The sequence below is a fragment of the Canis lupus genome, chromosome 29 (assembly GCF_048164855.1).
Source record: "Canis lupus baileyi chromosome 29, mCanLup2.hap1, whole genome shotgun sequence".
In the NCBI taxonomy this organism is placed as follows: domain Eukaryota; kingdom Metazoa; phylum Chordata; class Mammalia; order Carnivora; family Canidae; genus Canis; species Canis lupus.
The window spans coordinates 25,133,763-25,160,179 of record NC_132866.1 but is presented as its reverse complement, the minus strand read 5'-3'; the positions used below and the strand labels follow the sequence as shown (position 1 = coordinate 25,160,179).

General features: G+C 47.5%; 1 protein-coding gene across 4 annotated transcripts in view; it reads right to left on the bottom strand.

Annotated features, from left to right (window-relative positions):
- SH3PXD2A (SH3 and PX domains 2A) overlaps positions 1-26,417 on the bottom strand; it is a 234,684-nt gene that overhangs the window by 203,011 nt on the left and 5,256 nt on the right. Inside the window, exon 1 of one of the 4 annotated variants that reach the window (XM_072805457.1) lies at positions 25,646-25,715. The exons of the other annotated variants lie outside the window; for them this stretch is intronic. The gene's annotated coding sequence lies outside the window, so the exon portion shown is untranslated. Of the gene's footprint in view, positions 1-25,645; positions 25,716-26,417 lie in introns of those variants that run through there. 4 annotated transcript variants of the gene reach the window in all.

Genomic DNA, 26,417 nt, shown 5'->3' with positions numbered 1-26,417 from the left:
GAGGAGGGGCAGGAGGGGAGTGTCGCCTCCCTAGAACCAAGGAAACTAGGTCCTCAGCAGCCACTACATGTCATGAACTATAACATGGAAGCGATGGATTTGGGATGGTGGCGAAAAGAGCCTGGGTCACTCATGGGAAGGGCTGCTGGAATGCCTGCAGTTCCGCAGAACCTCCTTGTCTTCTGCTTCCCCCAGCCCTGAAGCACTCCTTCCTCTCTTCCTCCTCACCTCTTACCCCCTTCAAGGCCTTTCCTCCCTGACCACTCCACTAAAATGGAGCCTCTATCATGGCATCGGGCAAAGAGAACATGCTTTGGATTTAGGCATGTGAGTTCAACCCCAGCCTCACTACCTGTATGTAAGTTGTGTGATACTGGGCAAGCAACATAACTTCTCCTAGCCTCAGTCCTATATGTGTAAAATAAACTTCACAGGGTTGCTGTGAAAATTAAAAGAAGTCAGGGATATGAAGTCCGTAGCATAGAACCTGACACACAGTAAGCTCAAGGCATCTGAGTCCCCTCTAGCCTTCCCTATAGAACTCCATGGACTTTCTGGTACCCAATTCTGCAGGTCCTGAGAACTCTCTTTCCATACGAGGAAGTGTTTTCTTTGCTCCTGAACTGTGAGGTTTCTGAGGACCAAATGTCCTGGCCTCCTCTGACACTCCGCTGCAGTGTTGAAAAGCATGGTCTATCACATATGGTCTGTGTGACCATGGGCATATCTTCTTGTGCCTGCTGGTGCCTCTGCTTCCTCATCTGTAAAATGTGGCTAATGAGAGTTATCTTGCTTGGTAGAGAGCTGGTGTGAGGTTCAAATGTGTGCATTGAGTGTGCAGAGTTTTGCACAATTCCTGGCACAGATTTCAACAAATGCTGGAGACCATGGTCATTCCCCTCACCCCCTGACAGGGCCCAGCAGAGTGCATAGGGGCACTGGCACTTCTTTGGGGAGTGAGGCAAGGCAGTTTTCCTAACAAGAGGCTACGGTCCTCTGTTTCTCCCTTTTGGGGAGAGCCAGGCAGCCAGGCTGATACCTCCTTATGTAGGTGGTCATAGCCGACAGGGAGGGGAGGATTGTGCTGAGGACAGAATGCTAGCAAGTAGGGAGACTGCCAGGTCCCAAGTCAGCTGAAGGAATGAGAGGCCATTCTCCACACCCAGGAGTTGACTCATGAACACCATTCTCAGGTGTAGGAACAACATTCTCATGTTCCAAGTCCAGTGAGCAATGTTACTGCCACTCCTCAAATGAGCTTCTCCTCCGCTCATTAAAATGTGTAGGCCAGCAGCGCAGTACTTGGTCAGCTTTGAAGCATCGCCTCCCTGGGGCGGCCCTGAGATAACCCAGCCTAACGTTTTAATAAAAGCAAGATGAAAAAAAAAAAAAAAAAGCAAGATGATTCCCGGTCTCCTTCCAAATAAAGTTAGGCTGCCTGGCCTTGCTTCCAGAGCTCAACCTGATGGGAGAGAGGTGGGCTGGAGAAGCCAGAACGAATCTCATCACCCAGATATTCCACTTCAGGGGCAGGGTGGGGAGGCGGGGGCCCTCCCAGGCTGAGACACTGCACAGAGCCCAATGGCAGGGCCTCTCTGCCAGAGCCACTGGGCTGGTTCACCGTGAGTGTCTATCTTCATTGAAGACTGAGGATGGGTAATATTCCATTGTATTAGGGAGGGCACATGATGAGATGAGCACTGGGTGTTATACCATATGGCAAACTGAATTAAAAAAAAAAAACAGAAGAGCGAGGATGAGGAGTCTCTTGCTGTGAATCTGCCTGTCGGGTCTTGTGAGAACAAAGAGGGTTTCTGTCCTGCCCTTCCTGGCCTGCCTCCTACCTCAACCCCAGCACACGTCACAGTTGGGCCATTGCTGGGGGAGCCGCGATACATACATGGGTGCACGAATCCACTCCCCGGGTGAAAGGCACAGCCACGACGTCTGCAGCCGCATATGGAATACACACTCTCTCTCTTTCCTCAGCGTGCAGTCACCCGTGGCAGCTCACGCTGGCTAGATAGTTCTTCCTCCTTTTGAAGTCTCCACCACATCTTGTGCCCACTGAGTGGGAAGTTCCATGCTGCCGGGTTCTTATTTTCATAACACAGTGGAAACATTTGGCCTTTTCCATAATATTTAGCTCTCCTGATACAATACATAGACAGTACTTTTTTTTTAATGTTGTGTTTTCAAGGGACTGTTTATTTAATGGCGATCTGTAGGATACCACACATGGCTATGGGAGGCGAGTCCTGCAGGCAGGGGTAAGGGGAGGGCAGAGGAACCATCTAGAATGTTGTGCTCCCAACCCACTTCTGGAACACACACAGGCATCCAGTCTTCTCTAAAGAGCATAATTTATTATGCCTCTTTTAAGTTAAAGAGGGTCTCTAAGGTACTCCCTGAGGAGCCCCCATCCCCAAAAAGCAATAAATGAGAGTAAATGAACACATGTAAGAGTAAGAAGATAATGCCACTTTTAAAAGGAAGGAATGTTTGTTTTTTTTAAATAGGTCTGGTTCTAGCCTTTGAAGATGATGGATTAACATGTAATCCTGTGTCAACCACCCAACAAGTATTTACTGAGCACCTGCTAAGTGCAAAGCTCTGTGGAAGAAGGCAGGGAGAGCAGGGAGTGGGGCCAGGTCCCATCAAGAAGAAAGGAGAGGAAGGCCCTCATCACTGCCCACCCACAGCTCATAGTGGAATTGGAGAAGTCAGGCAGACATGTAAAACATAGCCAACACAAGACCTCAAGCCACATTTACACCTTGCTGGAACAAGGCAAGGTATGAGACTCTAGTATCAATCCACGCCAGCAACATAAGGTGTCAGGAAACAGTTATGATTCATTAAGCAACTGAACACTTCAAAGCCAAAATTTGGATAGTACTAGGTAGGAGGCTTTTTCCTATAATTATCCCTGGCAAAGAAGCCCAACTTATTTCCATTTGCAAACAAGGCTACAGGCCACAAATGAAACAGAGCTAAATCCCAACCCTGGCTTATGTGATGGGAGTAATATCCGGGAAAGGCCTGCAGCCCCAGGCCCACCTGCAGATGCAGGTGAAGCAATGTCCTTCAGGCGCCAGTCCTAGAGTCAAACACAAGAATGGCCAGTAAGGACTCGAGGCCTGAGCAAATGAGGAACACAAGAGAAGAGGGGCTTATTTCAGATTAAGTTGGAAAACAAAGGAGGTTTAGTTTTGAAAAGCCAGCTGAGTTCTTAAGATAATGAAGGAAGGTTTTAGGTTTCTGGTCCCATTAGTGAGAACTGGGTTTAAATTAAAGAAAGAATTCTCTTTACAGGCAAGGGAGACAGACCAGGAAGGACGATATGAAGACATGAAAATTCACTATGTCTTTCAACTCGGGTTAGATTGGCCCCTGGAGAGAAGTGTCAACAGCCTGGAAGGTCCCCTCTGGAAGGGAGAGAGGGAGATGACTTAGTCTTCTGGATAATACCGAATGTTGGTGAGGGTGGGAGGGAGATGAGAACCTTGGCTCGTTGCTGGTAGTTGTCTAAACAGAATAGCCATTCTGGAAGCAGTATGGTAGCGTTTACTTAACCTCGATCTGTGTATGCCCACCCTGTGCTCTAGCAATCCCACTCCTGGATGTACATCCTGGAGATGTCTCCACAGTCTGCAAGAGCAGTGGCCTCTGGGGGTGTTTGCTGCAGTGATGTCCGCAGCAGACAAGAGTTGGAAACAACCTCAGTGTCCGTTAGGAGGGGAAGCAACTGAGTACCACGTGGTAGACACCAGCGTGGAACTCGATGCAGCAGTCAGAAGTGACAACACAGACATACACAACAATATAAGTCGATCTTATAAACACAGTATTGAGTAAAAAGGGAACTTACCAAATAAAATCTACAGCATAACACTAATATAGTAAGCCACAAACACAAACAGCACAGCTAGTTTTCCGAGGATATGTGGGTTGTTTTTTTTTTAAGATTTTATTTATTTATTCATGAGAGAGAGACAGAGACACAGGCAGAGGGAAAAGCAGGCTCCACGCAGGGAGCCCAACGTGGGACTCGATCCTGGGTCTCCAGGATCACGCCCTGGGCTGAAGGCGGCACCAAACCTCTGGGCCACCAGGGCTGCCCAATATGTGGGTTTATATTAAACAGGCTGGATGGATGTGCAAGGGGGAAAAAAATAGGAATGAGGATTAGGGATGAAGGAGAATAATGAAAATAAAGCAGGAGGAGAGCTTTGCAATAGCAATAATAAACAGTGAATTGAAAAACGTAATGAACTTAACTTGCTACACCTGAGGTCAGAAAAACCAGCATAGGATGTACTCTTAAAGGCAGGGAAGGACACAGTACAGGGCAAGACCAGCAAATATGGATGGAGTGTTAACACTCAACGTCCACCAGAGCCCTTGTCTTAAGGAGCTTAGCATCTGGTGAGTAGTCTGGAGCTCAAGAAGAGGACCCTGTCCATCCTTTCCTCATCCCAAGCATCTGGGACAGTGCCTCCCGTATGCTTTTTCAATTAGCCTTGCCAAGGAAAACAAACATCTACACCAATAATTATTACAAGCTAGGAGTGGAGGAAGCCCGTCTGCCCTGGATGGATCTGGAAAGTTCTTTATAAGACACATTGAGGGGATCCCTGGGTGGCGCAGCGGTTTGGCACCTGCCTTTGGCCCAGGGTGTGATCCTGGAGACCCGGAATCGAATCCCACCTCGGGCTCCCGGTGCATGGAGCCTGCTTCTCCCTCTGCCTGTGTCTCTGCCTCTCTCTCTCTCTCTCTCTCTCTCTCTGTGACTATCATAAATAAATTTTTTAAAAAATTAAAAAAAAAAAGACACATTGAGATGAGCCATGAGGGGTTTTAGCAGGTGAGGCGCATGAGCCAGGCAGTGAAAACTGCTAGGGCAAAGGTATGAGAAGGATGCTGGGTGACCCAAAAGTGATCACTCAGGTCTAGGCTGTCTGCAGGGCCCTGCAGAAGCCTATCCAAGCTGCCACATGGGCTGGGATTGTTGTGATGGGGGAGGGGTACAAGGTGGAGGCAAAAGCCTGATGGACCCATGAGACTGGGCAGAAGCAGGCACTGGACACTCACTCCAGCCCTGGGCTCATCCTCAGAAGTCCTGGAAAGCTGTGAAAAAGATATGAACTTTGGGTCCCATCCCCATACCAGGCTCACTGAATAAGGAATCAGCCTCCAGGCTTGGGGCAGGTAAGCCCTAAGGAAGGATTCTCTCATCAGCTTCCCAGTAGATCCGGGAACCCCTCGTCAATAGAACACACAATACAAATGAATGTCAGGGGAGAAGTCAAAAGTCACTCCTGGATTTTGAATCTAGAGACTGGAAAAATGGTAGTGCCATTAATTTAAATACAAGGGGATCAGGGAGTAGAGTAAGGTGGGTGGGGAGGGAGGGATTGCCCTTGGTGAAGTCTGGCTGGCCAGGGACAGAAGTTCCTGCTAGAGACACAAGTCTGCCCAGTGGTCACAGATTAAGGGGAAAAGAAGGTCCAGAACCAGAGTTCAGAGAGAAGGAATGGAAGCACAAAGATTGGTTATTGAACAGAACTTGGGAAAACATCTTTGTTTAGGACGTGGAAAGAGTTATCAAAGGAGGTAAGAGTGATGAGAAATGGGGAAAATCAGCATGGAGAAATGCTATGAAGCCAAGTTTCTGCTTTGCAGCTGCAGCAGAATTACATCCCTCTGGGGAATACTAACTTCACTCTCTGGGTCCATCCTCCTGACTACAAATCCCCTAATGAGGCTGCAGATTATGGAATCTTCTTAATCCTGAAGCAGAATGGAGTCTATCTTGCAGGTACCCCACCCTCCCCTGCTACAATGCAGGTGGACCAGTCTGGACACCCGACACGGACTACTGATCTCTTTTATGCCAGTTCAGTGGTTCCTACACTGACAGAATCACATCCAAAGGGCCCTCAACACTGAACTGGATAGGCAACATAGGGACGTTCAAAGGTAATTTTGGCCCTCCTTGCTGCCTTGAGAACCTGAGCCACGCATCAGATGAGGCTGCACCACACTGCCATCACCTCCCAACTGGTCTTCCAGGTTCCTCCCATCTCTGGGGTCCAATAGATCCTTCACACCTCGTGTGGGGCTGTATCTTTAAACACACACTGGGTCATGTCAAGCAACACCTCCAGGGCCTCCACGTGCTTGCAGGGAAGTCTGAACTCCCAGCACAGCATTCCAGCCCTGTACCCCAGTCCAGCTCTACTCATACCCCAGTCTCTGCCCATGCCCCAAGTTCCGGAGCTTCTCTTTGTTCCCCCTCATCTGTCACCTGCTCTATTGCTGCCTCCCCAGGGAGAACCTGTCTTTCCCTCCTTCTTTCCTTAGTAACCCAGAGATTAAGAGCACAAGCCCCCAGAGACTACGGTGCCTGGCTCTGACTCCCAGCCCCACCAATTACTGGCTCTACCACCCTGGCTAAGTCTCTTCCTTCTTTAGTAAGCTAGGGATGAGTTAACACCTACTTCACATGGTTGTGAGGATAAAAGAAATAATACTCAGCACTCAACAGCGCCAAACAGTAAGATATCCATTAAAACAGATAAATACATGCACCCTCATGCACATATCTGCTTTTGTATCACCATAGAGCATTCATTTCATCCTACTTAGCCACCCATGTGGGGTCTCTCCCTTACACTGTAATTCTGCAAGGGCAAAGACTGAGTCTTGATGTCACCCCCCACCCTGCTATCCACTCTTTCCATCCTATGGAAGCCCTAGGTTCCTAGCAGAGGTTAATCTGTCAAGTGCTAGGCAGCCACTGAGGGGTTTTGAGCAAGAAAATGATCAAACCAAAGCAGTACCGAGAGAAGTCAACTCTGGTGTGGGTCTGCCAGGACAAATAGGAGTTGCGCTATAAGCTGTTTGGGAGCTCCTAGGGTCCAGGGCTGAAGGCCTGACCTGGAATGGTGGCTGAAGTAGTGTGAAGAGAGCTGGACACAGCAGCAGTGAGGTCCACTGCAAAGGAAGCAACCACAACCCTGTCAATGCTACACTCTTCCTAATGTACAATAAACTCCACCAAGGCATTGAGCAGCTAAGCTCCACTCCCAGGTGGGACTCACCAAGAGCGGTGGGTTCTGGGCTAATTTGTGTCTAATTATCACTTCTGCTATCTCAAGAGTCACTCAACCAAACCTATGTCCAGATCCTCCTGCCTTTTTTGCCTCTTCAAATTCAGAATTAGGCCAGACTTCCATACCAGTGAACTAATAAGGCTGAGCTTTCTTTTCATGTTTTTAATTTTTATCAACTTTTTAAATTTTGGAATTGCAGTATTGTTTTTTTACTTTGAAAAATTTTTGTTTTGTTTTGACATTTCACCATAATATAAACTCTCTAGAGCAGGGATTTTTGCCAGTTTTGTGTACTAATACATCCTTAAACCTAGAACAATGCCTGGTACGTGGTAGGCATTCAACAAATCTTCACTGAATGTATGAATGAACGAGAATGAAGAATACATGTAACATATAACAAATCCTCCTACACTACACTCAAAATAAATGCATGCTACAATTTATCATTTTTAAAATAAAACAGAAACATTATGAAGTTCAAATTCCTTTGTCCTCTGACCAATCTCATGTCTCTCTCCCCATCCTGAAATGACCAGTGCCATTAAATTTTTTTTTAAAGATTTTATTTATTTATTCATAGAGATGCAGAGAGAGAGAGAGAGAGAGGCAGAGACACAGGCAGAGGGAGAAGCAGGCTCCATGCAGGGAGCCCGATGTGGGACTCAATTCCGGGACTCCAGGATCATGCCCTGGGCTGCAGGCGGTGCTAAACCGCTGCGCCACCGGGGCTGCCCCCCCCGCCCCCTCCCCCCCCTGCCCCCCCCGCCCCCTCCCCCCCCCCCGTTAATTTTTTTTATGCATCCTTCCAGTTTGTGTGTTTTTATACTTTTCCACAAACATATGTAAACATATGTAATACACTATTGATTTGTGAATAATTTGTAATTTATAGAAATGGTATATTTACAGATGGTAAATGGTAGAATAGATAATATTTTAATTGCTTTTTTTCATTTACTCTTCTTCTGGGGATCTTTCCATGTTGACACTTATGCAGCTTATTCACATTAATTGTACAGAATTCCATCATGTGAATAGAGTAGCCCCCCCTTATTCGAAGAGGATATATTTCAATATCCCCAGTAGATGCCTGAAACTGCAGAGTACCAAACCCTATTTACACCATGTTTTTTCCTATACATACATAACCATGATAATTTATAATAATAATTTATAAATCAGGCACAGTAAGAGATGAACAACAATAATAAAATATAACAACATACTGTAATATAGGCAAATCCCAGTTTTATTGTGTTTCACTTTATTGTGCTTTGTAGCAATTGTATTACTTACAAATTAAAGTTTTGTGGCAAACCATGTCAAGCAAGTCTGTCAGCACCTTTTATCAACGGCAATTGCTCACTTAGCATCTCTGTCACATTTTGGTAATTCTCACAATATTTTAAACTTCTTCATTATTACTATGATATTTGTTTGTGATATTACCTGAGACTAGTGATTACAACTCACTGAAAGTTTGGATGATGGTTAGAATCTTTCAGCAATAAAGTATTTTTTAAAAATTCTATTTATTTTGGGGAGCGAGAGAGAACACTCACAGGGTGGGTGGGAAGGGGCAGAGGGAGAGAGAGAACCCTAAGCAGACTCCCCATTAAGCATGGAACCATACACCAGGCTCAACCTCACAACCCTGAGATCATGATCTGAGCCAAAATAAAAAATCAGACACTCAATTGACAGAGCTACCCAGGTACCTCAGCAATAAAGTATTTTTTTTAAGATTTTATTTATTTATTCATGAGAGACACAGAGAGAGAGAGAGAGAGAGAGAGAGAGAGAGGCAGAGATACAGGCAGAGAGAGAAGCAGACTCCATGCAGGGAGCCTGACGTGGATCACACCCTGGGGTAAAGGCGGCGCTAAACCACTGAGCCACCCAGGGATCCCAGCAATAAAGTATTTTTAAATTAAGGGATATCCATTGTTTTTTTAGACACAATGCTATTGCATACTTAATAGACTACAGTATAGTATAAATGTAACTTTCATATATGCTAGGAAACCCCAAAATTCATTTGACTCACTTTATAGAGATACTTGCTTTATTGTAGTGGTCTAGAACCAAACCTGCAAGATCTCCAAGATTTGCCTATTAAAATTATAGGAGGGGTGCCTGGGTGGCTTGATCAGTTGGGTGTCTGCTTTTGGCTAAGGTCATGATCCCAGAGACATGGGATTGAGCTCCCTGCTGTGCAGGGAGCTTGCTTCTCTATCTTCCTCTGCCTGCCGCTTCCCTTCCTTGTGTTCTCTCTCTCTCCATCAAATGAACAAATAAAATCTTTAAAAAAAAATAAAAATAGGGCCACATGGTGGCTCAGTGATTGTCTGTCTTTGGCTCGGGTCATGCTCCCGAGGTCCTGGGATCAAGTCCCCCATCAGGCTTCCCACAGGGAGCCTGCTTCTCCCTCTGCCTATGTCTCTGCCTTTCTCTGTGTCTCTCATGAATAAATAAATAAAAACTTTAAAATAAATAAATAATAAAATCATACGAATGTGTTCTCTCTCTCTCAAAATATCTTATTGTACTGTACACCCTTGTGATGATAAAAGATGATCAAATGCCTATGTGATGAGATGAAATGAGATGAGCTGAATGAGGTACTCATTTTGACATAGTGTTAGGGTACATATTGATTGACCTTCTGATCTTATGTCAGAAGGAGAATCATCTCCCTCATCTCCTATGATTAACTTCAGGTAATTGAAACCCCCCCCCCCAAAATAAACTAAATAACCATTAGCAGTCACTCCTCATTTCCTAACCCCTAAAAACAACTGATCTACTTTCTGTTTCTATGGGTTTGCTTATTCTGGGTATTTCATATTAGTGGAATCCCACAATATGTGGTCTTTTGTGTCTGGCTTCTTTCAATGAGCATACTACTTTCAAGGTTCATCCATGCTTAACTATGAATCAGCACTTCATTCCTTTTTATGGCTTAATAATATTCCACGGAGAAGCATTTCATCACCACTGCCAGAGACTGCTACACTCATTTCCCCTGCCAGAGGGACCATGGGAACACTGTGGAGCCTTTGTCAGTCTCAGACATCGAATGCCTATGATAAGCAGAGGGCTCTATTCATTCCACTGGACGAGGGTATAAGTAAGAAATTAAAACTTTGGGGCTGTTTGTTCCTGTAACATAACCCATCCCATTCTGACTGCTATGCCAATTTTTCACTCTTATAAATACACAAGAATGAAAGTCCTTGTACATGTCTTTCTCTGTGCATTTGGGAAGAGTTTCTCTAGACCCTGACTCTAGGGTATCCACCTAAAACTACTACGTCAAAGCATATGCACAGTTTAAAATTTATTAGATATTTCCAAATTATTTTCCAACATGGTTGAAGCACGTAAACTTCCACCAGCAGCATAAAAATGTTCCCACGTCCCCACAGTCTAACCAACACTTAGTATTGTTAAGACTTTTCATCCTGTGCTTTCCAACTGGGAATCACATAATCTCTTGAACAAAATTGCTAACTCCCCTCAAGGGTATAGAATATACCAAATATTATGGTTAGAAAACCCTTTATGTTGCATCTTTTGCTTTTTTTTTCCATCTTTTTCTTTTAAACATTACTTTAGCCTGACACCCAACAATAGGTTAGAAAAAAAATGCAAGATAATACCATGTTCTTGAATTGATTCCACAAACATCAGGAATCCACAAGGGCCTTCATTGTAAATATCAGTTCTCATTGTATGGATTTAGATGCAGATGGAATAGGAGAAAAGGTTAAATGTGGATAGACGGACTTGACATAAACCCCAGATTCTCTTACCTACCATTGTCTCTTCCATAACGTATGCTACAAAAAGAGTAGCCCAAATTCCCAAGATACATATGCGTATTTAGGGCAGCACTGTTTATAATAGCCAAAAAAAGAAAAAAGTTGGAAACAATCCAAATGTTCATAAATCGGGGATAGGTTTTTAAAAATTATAATTTCTTGCTATCCACTTCTGAACCGCATTGAAAGTAAGATGATAAATTTCCACAGTTTAATAAGACAGTTTCAGCTGGGATTTTGTTACTTGCAGCTCAACATCCCCTCACAGACTCACCAGTTTTGCAGGGGACCAGCTCTAGCTACAGGAGAGGAACGCAGTCTGACTCCACACGCAGAGTACTCCAGAGCAATTGGCAACTTCCCTGTCAGCTGCCCCCAAGAGAGAAGTCCCATGACCCTGCATCTCGAGGGAAGAGGCTGACCAGGAACCCGGCAACTTTCACCAGAACTTGGTAAGGAGGCTGGGGACTTAGTCAACATTCAAAACAAATAAAGATGCTTTTATCCTCTCTCCCTATCCCCTCCCGGAAAGAGAGGCTCCCTGGGGGACAGATCAGTAAAGGCTTTGCATGGTTTCCACCCTTCCCCCAAGTTGTTGACCAGGCCAAAGGAAGTAACGGGAATAAACCCAGGCAAGTTCAATATTTTCCTATAACACCCAGCCTCAGCCAGCTTCCAGGTGCTAAGGTAGCGGAGAAAATCCACATGCTGCACCAGCCAGCGATGACAGGCTCCAATGGAACCTGCATTCAGGACCATGGGTCAGCCCTGCCAAGACTTCGATGAGGGTGTGTGCTCAGAGCTCCTCAGCTACCACCGGGACTGAACCAAGCTCAATGTATGAGCCATCGAAAGGGCTGGTGGAGGATGAACCTTGAAACCGTTATGCTAGCCAAAGAAGCTGATCACAAAAGACCACACGCAACAGGCAAATCTACAGGGTTAGAAAAGAACTACATGATTTCCAAGGGCCAGGAACCAACTGATGGAGGGGGTTTGTAAGCGATGGCTGAAGCATTCTTATTTTGGGGGGGTAATGAAAATGTTCTGAAATTGACTGTGGTGGTGGTGGTTGCGCAACCCTGTGACTTGGCAAAAAGCCACAAACGTGTATGCTTTATTTTTTTTTATTTTTATTTTTATTTTTATTTTTTACGTGTATGCTTTAAATGGGTCCGTTGTAAGGTATGAGAATTACATCCCAACAAAGCTGTCCCCCAACAGGAGGATGTCTAACAGCTCCAATGTCAGCTGTCTGTCACCATCATCCAGGGGAGCTCAACCAGGATGCCAAGCTCCCACTGTTGCCTGAGATGTTACCATTAATACTGCTTCTATGACTACCACCAGCTCTAGGAGCTTGAGCTACTTTTATTATCCCCATATTACAGATGAGGAAACTGAGGCTCAGGAAGATTAAATAACCTTCTCAAAGTCACATGGCTTGTAGGGGGCTCTGATTCACCTATCACTACCGGACTATACCACATCCTAGTCCAATTCAGCAGAGAGCCAAACAAATTCACAAGTGTTAACACTGTATTAGATAACACCTAATATCCACAGCATTAGTGCTGGAAAGTTATCTGAAGGTGATTTTGGAAAATTTGTGCTACTCAGGCTGCCTTGCATGAGTCTGCCTGCTTCCCAGGGTCCACCTTGGCTGATGTTGGGGACACATGGGTGGGGGAAACATGGCCCTTTAAGATTCTCAGGGACACTGGCCAGAACTCTCTGCTCCCAAAGAACTGGTTAGAATCATCGAGCTGGCTGAGTACCAGGGGGCCCTCTCCCAGCCCAAGGAACCAAAGAGTATTGAGTCCATGAGTGAATCCCAAATGTCCCACTCAGACTCACATCTGGGACTGCAGATTCTGTGGGATTTCCCACTGTCCTGATGTGAGCTCTTTCGGACTGGAGCAGCCAGGCCATCCCAGTGGCCCCACTGCCTCTGTCTGCCAAGAACTTGCACTGACGAAATGTCCATGCTCTATTCCTTCCAGGAACCTAGACCCTGCCCAACCCTGTGAGAGGGTAAATCACATAGCAGATCACACAGACTGATCTGCATTGACCCATGTCCACGCATCCCTACATGTAACCTCACTGCAAACAGGAGGGACGTAGGCTCTTGGGGGATTAAATGTAGGAGTCAGTTTCCTAATTGGACTAAAATTTCCACAGCACCCTCAGTGAGGCCCAGGGAAGTGACCTCACGTGCTTCTCTCACTTCTTCTGTGCCCCTTCTCAATTCTTCCCTGGCTTTTGTGCAGCCTGTCCTCCATTTTCACCCTGCTACAGATCACATCAACTCTTTCTTCGAACTGGGTCCACTGGCATGCCCACACCAGCCTTCAGGCACCACGCTGCCCACCTGCCCGCTCTGGTGCTCCTTCCTCCATGACCTCCACTGAAGCTGGAAGTGAGGTTTCTAAAGCAAATTTCCTAAGATGGACAGGAGGGCCCTTGCTGCAGAGCCAGAGCCACAACAGAATCCCATCTCCCAGCTCACCCTTCTCAGATCAAGGAGGCAGGAGAAGGTGGGACTTAAGAGGCTGGTCCAATCCCAGCAATGCCACTTCTGGTTGTATCACCTTTGAGTAAGTAACTTACCCTTTAGGATCCCCAGTTTCCTTGCCTATAATATGGGAGTAACAGGCTCTTTCTTTCTTTCTTTCTTTCTTTCTTTCTTTCTTTCTTTCTTTCTAAGATTTTATTTATTTAATAATGAGAGACACAGAGAGAGAGGCAGAGACATAGGCAGAGGGAGAAGCAGGCTCCCTGTGGGGAGCCCGATGTGGGACTCGATCCCAGGACCCTGGGATCACACCCTGAGCTGAAGGCAGACGCTCAACCACTGAGCCACCCCAAGTGTCCCAGAATCTTTCTTTTGCAAGAGTGAGGTGAGGTCTGTGAGAGCTTGTCTGACAGAAGAGGCACTGGGAAAAGGATGCAAGGTAGTTACTATAAGTATATGTGAGGATCTATGAGACGATTTTGTATTATCTAAGTCTTCCTGGATCCTCTAGCTTGGCCATAAAGGGTTCTCAAGGATAAATGATGGCCCAGGAATATGCCTGATGGACAGTGACTCAACAGCTTGTACTACACACAAAACATACCATACCCAAATACACACATGTAAACACACACACACATCCCCACCACATGCATAAACACTTGCCAACACACACACATATACTACACATCCCCAAATACACATGCACTAAACAGACATATACACATACTCCTTTTCTCCCTTATAAGGACACCCAGTCTTGCCATAATTTCAAACATTGTCACAAGAAACTTTCATGTTCATAATGTCCAAATCCCTGCCAACTAGCCAGATGACAGCAGATACAAGTAGCCAGATACAGACAGGAATCTGACAACAAACCCCAGAGTTTCTTGTTCACAGACGTCCCCTTGCACCTGGCACAAAGGCTAGCAATCCCCAATTTTGTTTCCTCAGACACTGACACTGCTCCTCCCAGCCAGACCTGTATGGATAAAGATACTTGATTTCTATTTGTCCCTAGGACCCTTATTTGTTTCTTTCATTCCTGGGGCAAGTCCATATAAGGTCAGATTCCCATGTTTCCAAAGCCAAACTTCTCTCCATGGTATCTGCATTGACTGAGCTCCTTCTTTGATAAGCCCCTCCAGAAGCTGTTATGTTGAGAAGTATTCTTGAGCCCAGTCCTCTCTGACTCACTCCAGAAACTGCCCTCTTATTAAGCTAAAAAAGACCTGCATCAAACAAGGACCTGTTCTGACTCATCTATAACAAGAACCCCAGAAACCTGCAGAAAGATAGCATGGTCTGGGGGACTGAGTCACAGACAAAGGTTTCCAGTCCTAGTTCCACCACGTGCTAGCAGAAGTTTGTTATCATAGTTTGGGTTCATCCCAAAGTGGATTCTAAGACAAGGCCATGGGTGCAGTGTGCCTGTTAGGGAGACGATTCCAGGAACCCCAGGTGAGGAAGTATGGAAAGCGAGACCAGGAAAGGATAGAGGGCAATAAAGGATAAAGGGTTAATGGCAGGTTACTGCTGTGGGCAACTGAGGTGTAGTCCCGCTGGGGATCTTCTGGTGTTCTGGCTACAACTCACCTCAGAATCCTCTCAATGAAGAGCAGGCAGTGGAGACATGGACTTTGGTCCTCACTGCTTGAGGGCAACCCCCTGGGATAGTAACTCACGCCCCTCCCTTCCCCTGGCCTTCCTCAAGTGCACCTGCTTGGGCAGAGCAAGCTTCTGTGGGGCCAATGGGCTGCAGAAAGCCCTCACACCAAGAGCTGAGGTGGGGGGCAGGGTGAGGTGGGGAGCTTTCAGGGTCCTGCAAACTGCAGGTGAACTCAGGTGAGCCTAGGGGGTCCAGGGTGGGGCATCGACAGCGAACTCCATACTTAGAGAAGCCAGGAGCCTCTCTGAGCCTTTCCTCATCTGTGGAACAGGCAGGAGACCCATATTACTTCCTGGAGGGTCCCTCAGCAGCAGAGACTAAGTTTGTGAGCTCAGCAAGCTGGGATACTATGTAGGGGCCTCCGCAAGGGCAGCCCTGCTGACATAAACACCCAGACACTGCTCATCACGGGAGAGACACAGAAAAGAGTACAATACAAGGCTCCTAGCCAGAAAAGGTCGGTCTGAACAGACTATCCTCCTGGTCCCCCTGACATACCTTAAAGCTGCTTAAGTGGCCACCGTAGAGAGTGACCACTGGATACCTTACACTATCTCGGGTTCTCATTAGTGGCCTGACAAGGAGGGCATGGGCACCTTTGGCTGAGGAAACTGAACTAGGGGCAAAGCTACTCGTTTGCAGACACTCAGCTAGGAGACTGTGGTGAGCATTCAATCACCCACTGATCTGACTCTTTACGCTCCCCTTTCTCTAGAACCACAAGCTCCATTCAATATGTCTCGATCACAAACACCACGGGCCTCTCATGGGTTCTTTTTTTTTTTTTTCTCATGGGTTCTAAATAGATATATGTAGCAGGCCCCAGAGGTTCTGGGCTGATGGAAAGCAGACTCCATGGGCTGTGCAGGCTCAGATAACAACAGGGACCCCTAGGTAGCACAAACTCTCTTTGAGGCATGGTTATAAGTGCTTTTATCTTATGATGATTATCTCATGTAATCCCCTCAGCAATGAGGAAGGCCATTCCCATAAGCCAGAACAGGAAACTGAAGCAGAGAAGTTAAGTGACTTGCCCAAGGCCTCACAGGAATAAATGGCAGAGCTCAAATTTGAACTTAGACAATCTGGTTCTGGAAGCTGCTGCTCTAAACTACTTTGCTACTTTCCTCTCAGTGGTGCAGACTCATTCCCTTCACTGTCTATTAGAAGGTGACAACCCTGGATTTGGGGAATGAAACTGCAGTTGGCCTCTCTGCCTGGATAAGAATTGACAAAGGCAGCATGGAGAAGACAGGATCCCACACCCGGACAGCACATCTCTCTTAAAGGACCAGGCTCCTGGGGAGACAGTGCAAATGCTGCCTCCTGAGTGGCGGTCTCTTTACTGGGGGGCTGATGTGCCCACAGTGGCACCTGGCACTGCAGCCCAACATGATTGGGATCAAATGCTTTGTTTTTTTCTTTTAGAGAATGATGACTTTCCAGTCTAGATGATCTAATGGGGGTTCCTAGTATAATCTTTCCAAAAGGGAAGATAAATTCAAGAGAAAGCCAAAGATAACAATACGAGTTTCCCAGAGTATGGAGCCAGGGTGAAGCCAAAGCAAGCTGGTCCATGGGGAGATTGTAAAGATCATATGAAAGAACATCTTGGGGCTCACACATGAACAGAGATAACGAGTCAACCTCAGGGGGGATCTGCCCGCAGCTGGACGTAGTCCTTGGCCACAGACACGGTCTTCTTTCCGTTTCTTTCATTACATTGGCAGAACTACTGCCAAGTAGAATAGAAATCCCAGCTCTCCATTTTCATGCCTCCATCCTGCTTTATGACCGTTCTACCTCCACCTGTAGTCCCTCCTCAAGCGTAAGTTCTGAATGCAGGCTAGAAACAAAGCCATGCAACTTAGCACAGCCACACAGAAGTCAGGTTAGAAGGAGAGTAATTATGTCAGCTCTTGAATATGCACACATGACTGATTCTTTTAGAGGATGTCCGGCCTTACCTGCCAATGAGAACACACATGATTCTATTCATCAAACTCTTACTCTGTGCCTGGTACCATTTTGAGGGCTTTACATGTATTAACTCATTTATTCCTCACTACCAGCCTGAGAAGTGCTTTTATTATCCATGTGGTACAAATGAGAAAACTGAGGTGTGAAGGCCTTTAGCACCTCCCCCAAAGTCGTGAAGCTCTTGAGTGGCAAAGGTGGGATTCAAATCAGGCAATCTAGCTTCAGTGATTCCACTCTAGTTGCCTCTGTAGCAGTGGTTATAAACCTTCTACTGTGATAAACATACCATTACTTGCTTTGCAGAGAAGGAAACAGAGGCTCAGAGTTACCCAAGGTCACCAGCTGAGTGACAGAGCCAGGAGCCGCACTGATGTCAGACTTGAGCTTGAGTCTGTGGCCACCATGAAGACCTGCCTCACTGCAGGGCAGGAAGGGACAGTGGCAGTGGGTGGCCAACAGGCCAGTGATGCCTGGGAAGAGGGCATGCCAGGGCACACCAGCTGGTTAGCAAGGCAGGCTCTGTAGGGCACAGCCAATGGGCCCCCAACATCCCATGCCATTATACCCAGAAGGGCAGGGCCAAGCGAGAGTCAGGTGCTGTTGACAGACTGGCAGCCGACAGAGGTGATGTAGCCAACAGCTGCTGTTTATTTTGGGGCCCGGGAGGAGGGAACAGACTGGTTAGGACCCACCTCATTCCAACAATAAACTCAACAGGGCAGGGTGGGGAGGGTGCCCCCCTCCTAACTGAAGCAACAATCCAGCCACCTGCTGGGCTTTGCAAAGAGTTGAATGGTCTAGGTGTCAGAAACATCTTGCCAGACACTCTAATCTGGCCTCCACCAACACACACTGTGTTCCCCACCACCCCTCCCTCCCCAACCCCATGTGCTGGACTTGTAAATGGCCCAGGAAGATAACCCACACACAGCAAACCCACCCCCCTGCAGTGTCAGGTTGCAGGGACAAATGGTTTTTCCTTTCTTGGGAACAAAGAAGGGCCATTCCTGCTGGCCACCCATGGCTTTGGTTCCCAAATTCTGACACTTGTTAACTCCATTCCTGCCAGTGGAGGACACCTGATGACAAAGGTCCTGCACATAGTCTTCTACAGATAGCCAACTTGAGCTCTGGCAAGGCTGGCTTGCAGGATTCCCTGAAAGGCCAGGAAGGAAGAGGTTTCCTGAAGGACTCTGGAGCCCTGCTCTGCCTCTTCCTTAGCCTACAATCTTTGGCCTCAGTTTTCTTATCAATAATATAAGAAATATAGTAGTGCTTTCCTCCTCGGGTTGTTGTAAGGATTAAATAAGTAAAGTGCCTACAAGAATGGCTGGCACATTGGGTGCCCAGGTGGCTCAGTCGGTTAAGCATTCGACTCCTGGTTTCAGCCCAAATCATGATCTTAGGGTCGTGAAATGGAGCCCTACATCGGGCTCCAGGCTCAGCCTGGAGTCTGCTTGAGATTCTCTCTCTCTCCCTCTCCCTCTGCTCCTTCTCTGGGCTCATATATCCTCCCAAAATAAAATAAATAAAATCTTAAAAAGAAAAATGGCAGGCACATAAATGCTGCCATCATCATTGTCATCATCATCATCATCATCCCCATTTAGCCTATGATCTGTGAGCTCTAGAAGATCGTTTTCCTGGATAGTATACACAGAGTTTAGGTTCTAGGCTAGCCCATATATAGGTGAACCAAAGACATCTGGGTCTTTGGGCTACAATTCCATCTACTCCATGAGTGAGAAAAGTTTTGTTGGACTTGCTTGAGAATTTTAACACCATTTACAATATTATATCAATAGGAATATATATATATTTTTTAATTTCAAACAAGCAATTTCTATAGTTTTAAGTTAAAAACTATGGTTCTTTTTTAAAAAATATAGAAGTAGGGTAGGAGGAAAGGGACTTCAACAGAATGAAGCCTTTGTCCATGTATTTATCCCATTGATCAAAGACCTACTGTGATCCAGACCTTCTGCCAGCACAGGGAGGAGGTGTTAAAGATGAAAGGATATGGTGCCTGCTGCCTTCACAGGAGCCCCCCCACCCTCTGGCTGGGGAGCTGGAGGAGCTGCTTTCAGCACGGTGCCTTGTACCCAGTAGGTACAAACTCACGTTCAGTGAGTGAAAAGCCCTAACAGGTGCACTATTTTTGAGGTCCTGGAGTTCCTAAGTCCATGATGCTGCTGAGTTTCCCCAGAGAGTCCCTCTTAGGGGTTCAAAGTCGAACCCCACATACAGTCTCCAGAGAGCAACCTCTCTGCAATTCTTTGGCCAGTTTTAGTCTTCAGCAAGTCCTGAGCAAGCACTGTGCTCATTGCCAGGAGGAAGACAGGCTCAACTGGGCCTCTTCACTGCCCACGCTCTCCCCCTCACTGTTTCTACTAGATCATGCCAGCCTTTTCTCTGGAGAAGTCAGGTAGATTTCCACCTTAGGGCCTTAGCACTGGCTGTTGTGTCTCCCTCAATAGCTTTCCCCCCGAATATCTGCATGCCCTATTCCCTCACTCCCTCAGACCTTACTCAAAAGTCATTGTACAGATATACTGGCCTCCCTCAATGAAATAGCCTGGGTGGCTCAGTAGGTTGGGCGTCTGCCTTCGGCTCAGTAGGTTGGGCATCTGCCTTTGGCTCAGGTCAAGATCCCAGAGTCCTGGGATCAAGTGCCGAATTGAGCTCCCTGTTCATCTGGGAGTCTGTTTCTCCCTCTGCCCCTCCCTCTGCTTGTGCTCTCTCTCTCTCTGTGTCAAATAAATAAATACAATTTTAAAAAAAGAAAAAAGAAATAGTACAACACCTCCCATCACCACCATCTCCTGTCCCCTCACCCTGCTTAGTTTTCTGTACAACATTGATCCCCCAACTAACACACTGTATATTTTACCTAAAATAGGTTTTTTATTGTTTCCCTTCCCCCATCAGAATGTAAGCTCCAAAAGGACAGGGACTTTTATCTGCTCCACTGTGTTCCCAGTCAGTGGCTGGGACATAGTCAACATTGAAATGTTGACTGAATTACTGAGTATCACATTGAGGCCCATCCCTCGAGAGGCTTTTCCATCAACCAGGCAGCTAGACAGGGGCCTGCCAAAAGCTGGCCAACCAAGGCCATTCTTGGTGTTACACGAGTGGCAAAAATGATAAACATCATAAAAATTCACAGGAAATATTTTAAGAGTAGACATCAGAGAAGCTTCTGGAAGGTAGTAGAAACTGAGTAAAAGCATGAAGGAAGACCATGCTAATAATGGTAACAATAACTACCCTTTACTGAATAGCTATCTTGGGTCAGGCAGGACATAGAGAACAATCATATAGGCTAGTTAGTATTATTATTCCATTTTACAGATCAGAAAATTGAGGCCCACAGAGGGGAAGAAACTTGACAAAGTAAGAAAAGCTAGTAAGAGGCTTCTGAGCCAAAGCCCATGTAGCCAAGGCCATCGCTGCCCTGCCCCCAGCCTCTTGCTCTTGAATTCCAGTTGCTGGCTCCTGAGGCCCTCTCTGGGCTGCCAGGGCCTAGGATAGCCTAAGAAAGCAGCAGGCAGCAAATGCCCAGAATTAAACTCCCTTCTACTCCCAACCACAGCACTGTGGCCACAAAGCCATCTTCTCCAAGGACAGGATGTAGACCCCCATCAGCTAGAGCATCCGAGGGGCCAGGCCTTCAAAAGTGGCTCTGGACAAGAGTTCAAGGGGAATAAAAAATTGAATCCCAAAATAGAAGCCAGATCTTGCCAGGGGTTCCATCTCAGCAGCAAGAGGTTTGTTATCTTATCCCAACCATATCATGTGTTGATGGAGAGGCTTGGTGGGGAGGTCAGAGGATGTAGAGGACTTAGGGATTTTATCCTTACCCTTTAAGTTTCATCTGGGGACCCACGAGAGGTGCTCCCTAGAAATCCCCAGCCTCCAAGTCCTCAGGAGGCTAAGCCATGTATGAAGCTACAGGTCCTCAGCCTTCCAAGGGAAGGCATACTCGCCTGGGTCCACTCCCTTTCTTAAGCCTCAGGGCCAGGCTCTCAGCGTTCCATATGCCAGCAGAGCCAAAAATCATGGCTTCCCATGGGTGCATATGGCAGAGGGCAAAGTATAAGCACAGAGAGGAAGATCAAGTGTGGCTAGTTTTGACATGTTGCGGTTGCTTCCAGCTGGGCCAGGAATAAAAAGAGAACTCCCAACTAGACACACAGCCACTGGCGGAATCTGTCAATCTCCAGGGATCACAGTGGGCCATGAGGAACCTCTGTTGCTGCAGAGATCTGGGCTCAAACCCCCAACTCTTGCCATTCACTGCTGTGTGAGAGAGGGCAAGATGTAGCACCTCTCTGAGCCTTGCTGTCCTTGTCACCAAAACAGGGAGAGCACTCACAGTTTGCACAGATTAAAGGAAACAGTGGGTGAAAAGCCCTAGCCCAGTGCCTGCACCCAGAAAGGGCTCCCCTCATACTCTCTCTGATTCAACTTCCCCACTTCCCCTGCCAGGGAGCTGTGACGTCCAGAAATCATGGGGAAAGAAGGCTGCCCTTCTCAGGCTGCCGATGAGTGATAACCAAAGTAAATGATTAATCCTGGCTTGAACCAAAGTTCAGACATTGTTCTATTAGAGACCTTAACTCGGACAAAAGGATCTGTTTGCCAATCCACTGGGCCTTCAGGCAGCAGAAATCCCTGGGCAGTCAGCGCTGGAACTGCCCTTGCTGCCAAATGGCTGTCTGTGTCCCTTCCAGGTGCCAGGCACCGTGCTGAGAGCTGAATGAATCGATACCAGCCCGGGGGACAGAATTCAGGAAAGAGTCTCACTCTGTCAGAGTCCTGCTGCCAGCACCATGCCAGGCCAGCTAGGCCGCCTTCTCTGTTGTTATAATGAGAAATTCTCCCACACAGGCAAGTCCCTTAAAATAGCCCTTTGGGCCTGGGCCATCAGGAAACAGAATAAAGCTGGGTCGGAATGGGGCCTACCATGAAAGACTTTACAAAGCAGCCACTTCACATAACAGGGACAATCCCTTCATGCTTAGAACCCTTAGGTGGGCAAAAGCAGCAAGGCAGGCTTTCTCAACAAAGAATGCTTTGCCACAGGAGGACAGCATGTTCGGGCAGCAGGAACCCCCACTACCCCTGGGGCAGCCCCTGGAGAAGGACCAAGCGTGTCAAGTAGTGTGACAGCGTAAAACAGGCATAGGCTGGGGACAGGGGGTCAAACACACCTGGCTTTGTGCGTGATGAACAATGCAATCTGAACTTTCTGCACCTCAGTTTCCATATGAGTAATACGGGGCTAGAAACACGTGCCTTCAGGGCTGGTGTGGGGACAAGAGATTCTAAGTAAAATGTCTAGCGGTGCCTGGCCCAAAATAGGAATTCAGTGTGTGGTAGCTGTGGGATGATGATGCCCACATATGACAGGCCAAGGTCTCTTTTATGACTAAGTGAAAATACTCCTAGAAAAATGGAACAGTGAGGGCTCTCCACCAGGGACCACCAGCGATAGGCTGAAGTACAGACCAGCCCCACACCCTCGCCATCCCTAACCCCACCTGGAACACCCTGCAAGTCCACTGGAGCCCACCCCTCTCTCCCTGAAGTTGAGTGTTCTATCTCTGCCAGGCTCCAGGGACCTCAGAGACAGACTGGAGGGCCTCAGATGCCCCACTGCATAATTCATGCTGCACTGACACACACAGAGGAAGGGACTCCGACCCCACCCCACCGTGTCCCTCCACCCAGGCTTGGGGAGGATGGCTTCCTCACCAGCCAAAGGGAAATGACAGCAAAGGGCCGGAGAAAGGGCCAAGTGGAGGGGCAGACTGCCCAGCTGTTTCCCCTTTGCTAACTCAGCGCCTGATGTCACTTCCTCCCCTCAGGTAACAGTAGCAGGATATGTGCCTGGAAATAGGTCTGTCTCTTTCCATTCACAAAAATGACAGGTGTGGAGAGCAGCAATTGCAGTTTCCAGAGGCGGCTTTCTAGAAGACGTCTTCAATGAGGGCCGAAGGTGAACCTCGTCCACCCTGGCTACAAGGCTTCTCAGGAGAAGGAGCGTGGCTGGGGCAGCTTACATGAACATTTCCTGGAGGTCAGGAACAGCTCCCCTTTGTAAAGCATTCCTAGCCCCATCTGCGTAAGAAGCCCAACTGAGGGATCTGGGGAGCAACTGCTTTCTTTGGGCCCAGCGTTTCCCCAAACAGCTTTCACACCCACCCTCCCCTCTGCAAGGTGGACCAGCAAGGAAGCAATCACCCTAATTTCTAGATGGGCAACTGGAGATCTAGAAGGGGAAGGTGACATGTGGAGGCTCTCACATCTGGAGAAGCCAGTCAGCTAGGCCCCATGTGGGATCTCCTTGGGACCCAGTCTTCCCAGGAATAAGATGTGAGTAAGGGCTCTGAGGAGCTGTGGGACAGGGCAGCTTTTGGAGTCAGCAGGCCCCTGTCCATATGCAGCTTATTAGATATTTATTATTAGGTATTTGGCAATTTATTTAAGCTCTCTGGGCCTCAGCATCCTTACCAGGACAATGTGGACACTAGCAGGAACGACATGCTTTGGGGAACTGTTTTGAGAGCATCCATGTAAAACTCTTAGCACGTAGAAAGCATTTAGAAATGTTAGCTGTTCTATTTATTATTACATTCCCCCCAAAGAATCGGGCTTACTGGAATATCTGGCAGGGGTGTGGCAGGGGTTTAAATGAAGAGGTAGTTTGAAGCACCATATTTAAAACTAAAACCAGTTCAGAGAAATATTGAAGGAGAAGGCAACATGAGTGTGAATGTTTGGGGTGACAACCTTGGCTCCCAGCAAGCTGTTTAGGACTAACCCCCAGGCCCTATGAGGAGAGGGGTTTCCTGGGGCGTCTAGTCAGCTCAGTCAGTGGAGTGAGAGACTCTAGATCTTGGGGTCATGATTTTGAGCCCCACATTGGGGGTAGAGTTCAACTGAAAAAAGAATAAATGAATTTATTTAAGGGGGGGGGAGCTAAAAGTTCTTTAAAAACAAATAGGTTAGGGGTTTCCTCTCTCTTGCCACTGGGGTACTTCCATGGCAATGCTGGGGAATGTGGATGGAAATTATCCCACTCGGCACACCACTGCTGCACCAGGCCCCATGGGTCAGAGCCCTCCAGGGGTGTTGCCCAAAGCAGCCTGCACCTCGCTCCATGCTGCTCCCTCATCTCCTCCTCCACCCTTCGCGCCCCTACCCAAGACGTCTGGGGTGCAATCAACTTTTATGAGGCAGCCTGACCCCTCCGAGGAAGAGCTATAAACAGAGAGGGCTGAGGTCTGTCCTGCCAACAAAAGCGTCCCCAATGCAGAACTAGAAAAACTGCTCCAGTTCTTACTTCTGTTCCAGCTATGGCTGCAAGAACCACCCCAGCCCTGGGGCCCACCAGAAGGATCCCACAAGGACAGTCAGCTCCCCTCCCAAGGATTACTGGGTAGAGGTGTCTACACAACAAAACTGAATTCCATCCGCTGGCATTCAAGGCTCTCAGAAGCTGGCCCCAGCCTTCCTCCTCATCCTTCTCCTCCAGGTGGGTTTTGGCCACATTTTCCTAGCATGGCCCACCTCCATCCAGTACCTTTGCTTTTTCCTTTCTTAGAATGCCCTTCCCCTCTTTTCCCACCTAAATCCTACTCCTTCCCAGCCAAATCCTAATTACTCCTCAAAGCCCATCGTGAGCCTGCCTTCCCTGAAAACTCTAGTTCACAGAGAGCACTCCCCCTCCTGAAAAGCTTTAGGACTTAATTATTATTAAAGCAAGTACCTCTGTTGTGCTTCACACATACCAGGTAGGTTCTTAGCTCTTCAACTCTTCACATTTATTAACTCACTTAATCATCGCCACCACCATACCAGCTAAGTCCTCGTTTCCCCACATTGCTTGAGGAACCTGAGCTCCCAAGAGAGGAGTAGCTTGCGCCGGGCCCCATGGTGGCCAGTGGTGGAGACAGGCTTCCGTCCGATGGACAGCAGAGCCCAAGATGCTCCCTCACAACACGGCCTTCCAGGTGCACATGTCACCCTCTCAGGAGGAGCTACTGGCACTCCTTGCTTATTTTCATCCCCCTCTCTCTCTGATGGGGAAGAGGGCCACAGGCTCACAGACTTCCATGTCCAAGACCAGGGTAAGAATCCCAGCCTTGCCACTCAATTACTCTGAGAGTCACAAAAACACTCTGAGCCTCAATTTCTACATCTGCAAAGTGGATATAAAAACACCTCCCTACCGGGGCACCTAGGTGGCTCGATCAGTTGGGCATTTGCCTTTGGCCCAGGTCATGGTCCCAGCCCCACATTAGGCTCCCTGCTCAGCGGGGACCTGCTTCTCCCTCTCCCTCTGTCTGCTGCTCCGCTTGCTTATGCTCTCTCTTGCATGCATTCTCTAATAAATAAATAAATAAAATCTTTAAAATAAAACAAAACATACCTCCCTACCTCACATGGTGGCTATGTAGCTCAAATAAAAGGTCCTCTGAAAGGTATCGTCTATACTGCCAGACATATGGTAAGTACTCACATATTGATTCTTCCCCTTCTCTCCTCACTGTGCATCTTGACAACCTCACGGGACTCTGCTCAGCACTCATTGCCAAAGTGGTGCCTTGCCTAGCAGTTACTCAGGGGTGTGAAAGAGGTTCACCCAATGGCCCCCCTGTGCACGTGTCCAGGCCCCTGACCTCTCCATTCACCTGCTTTCCTGACACTGACTTCACTGCAGGCAGCAGCAGCCTGGCCCCAGCGAGAAGTCACATGCAGCTCTGGGAATCACCTCTTGAAATGCTGATCACCCTACTGGACGCTTCCATTATTTTTGGCGATTGCTATGGCAGAGAACACCTCTGGCCCTGACTCAGAACCTATTTCCAAAGTCAGAGCTCCACCTCGTTTCCCACACACACACACCCCTTGTCCTTCCTGTTCCCTGGATCCCTGTCCTAAACCATTATCCCTTTCCTGGATTCTCAGAACTCAAGAGGAGTAAGTGTGACTACTGTATGTATAGCTCTATTATTTGCTTGATTTTGTTTAATTAAGAGGCAACAGGGAACACAGTTGCCTGTGAGACTTTTTCTGGCCAAGCACTAGGCTGGTCAGTGACTCAGGCTGAGGAAATTAGAAGGCAATTTCCAGAGGATTGCTGTGCAGTCCCCTAAGTCCTAACACTCCTCTAATTCATGGCCTCCGCTGGCCATTAACTCACGCTGGCCCCAGAATATCTCTTCGGAAAATGCGGCAGCTGGCACTTATATTCCTGGAGCTGGAATCAGTCTCCCGTGACATCAAATAGG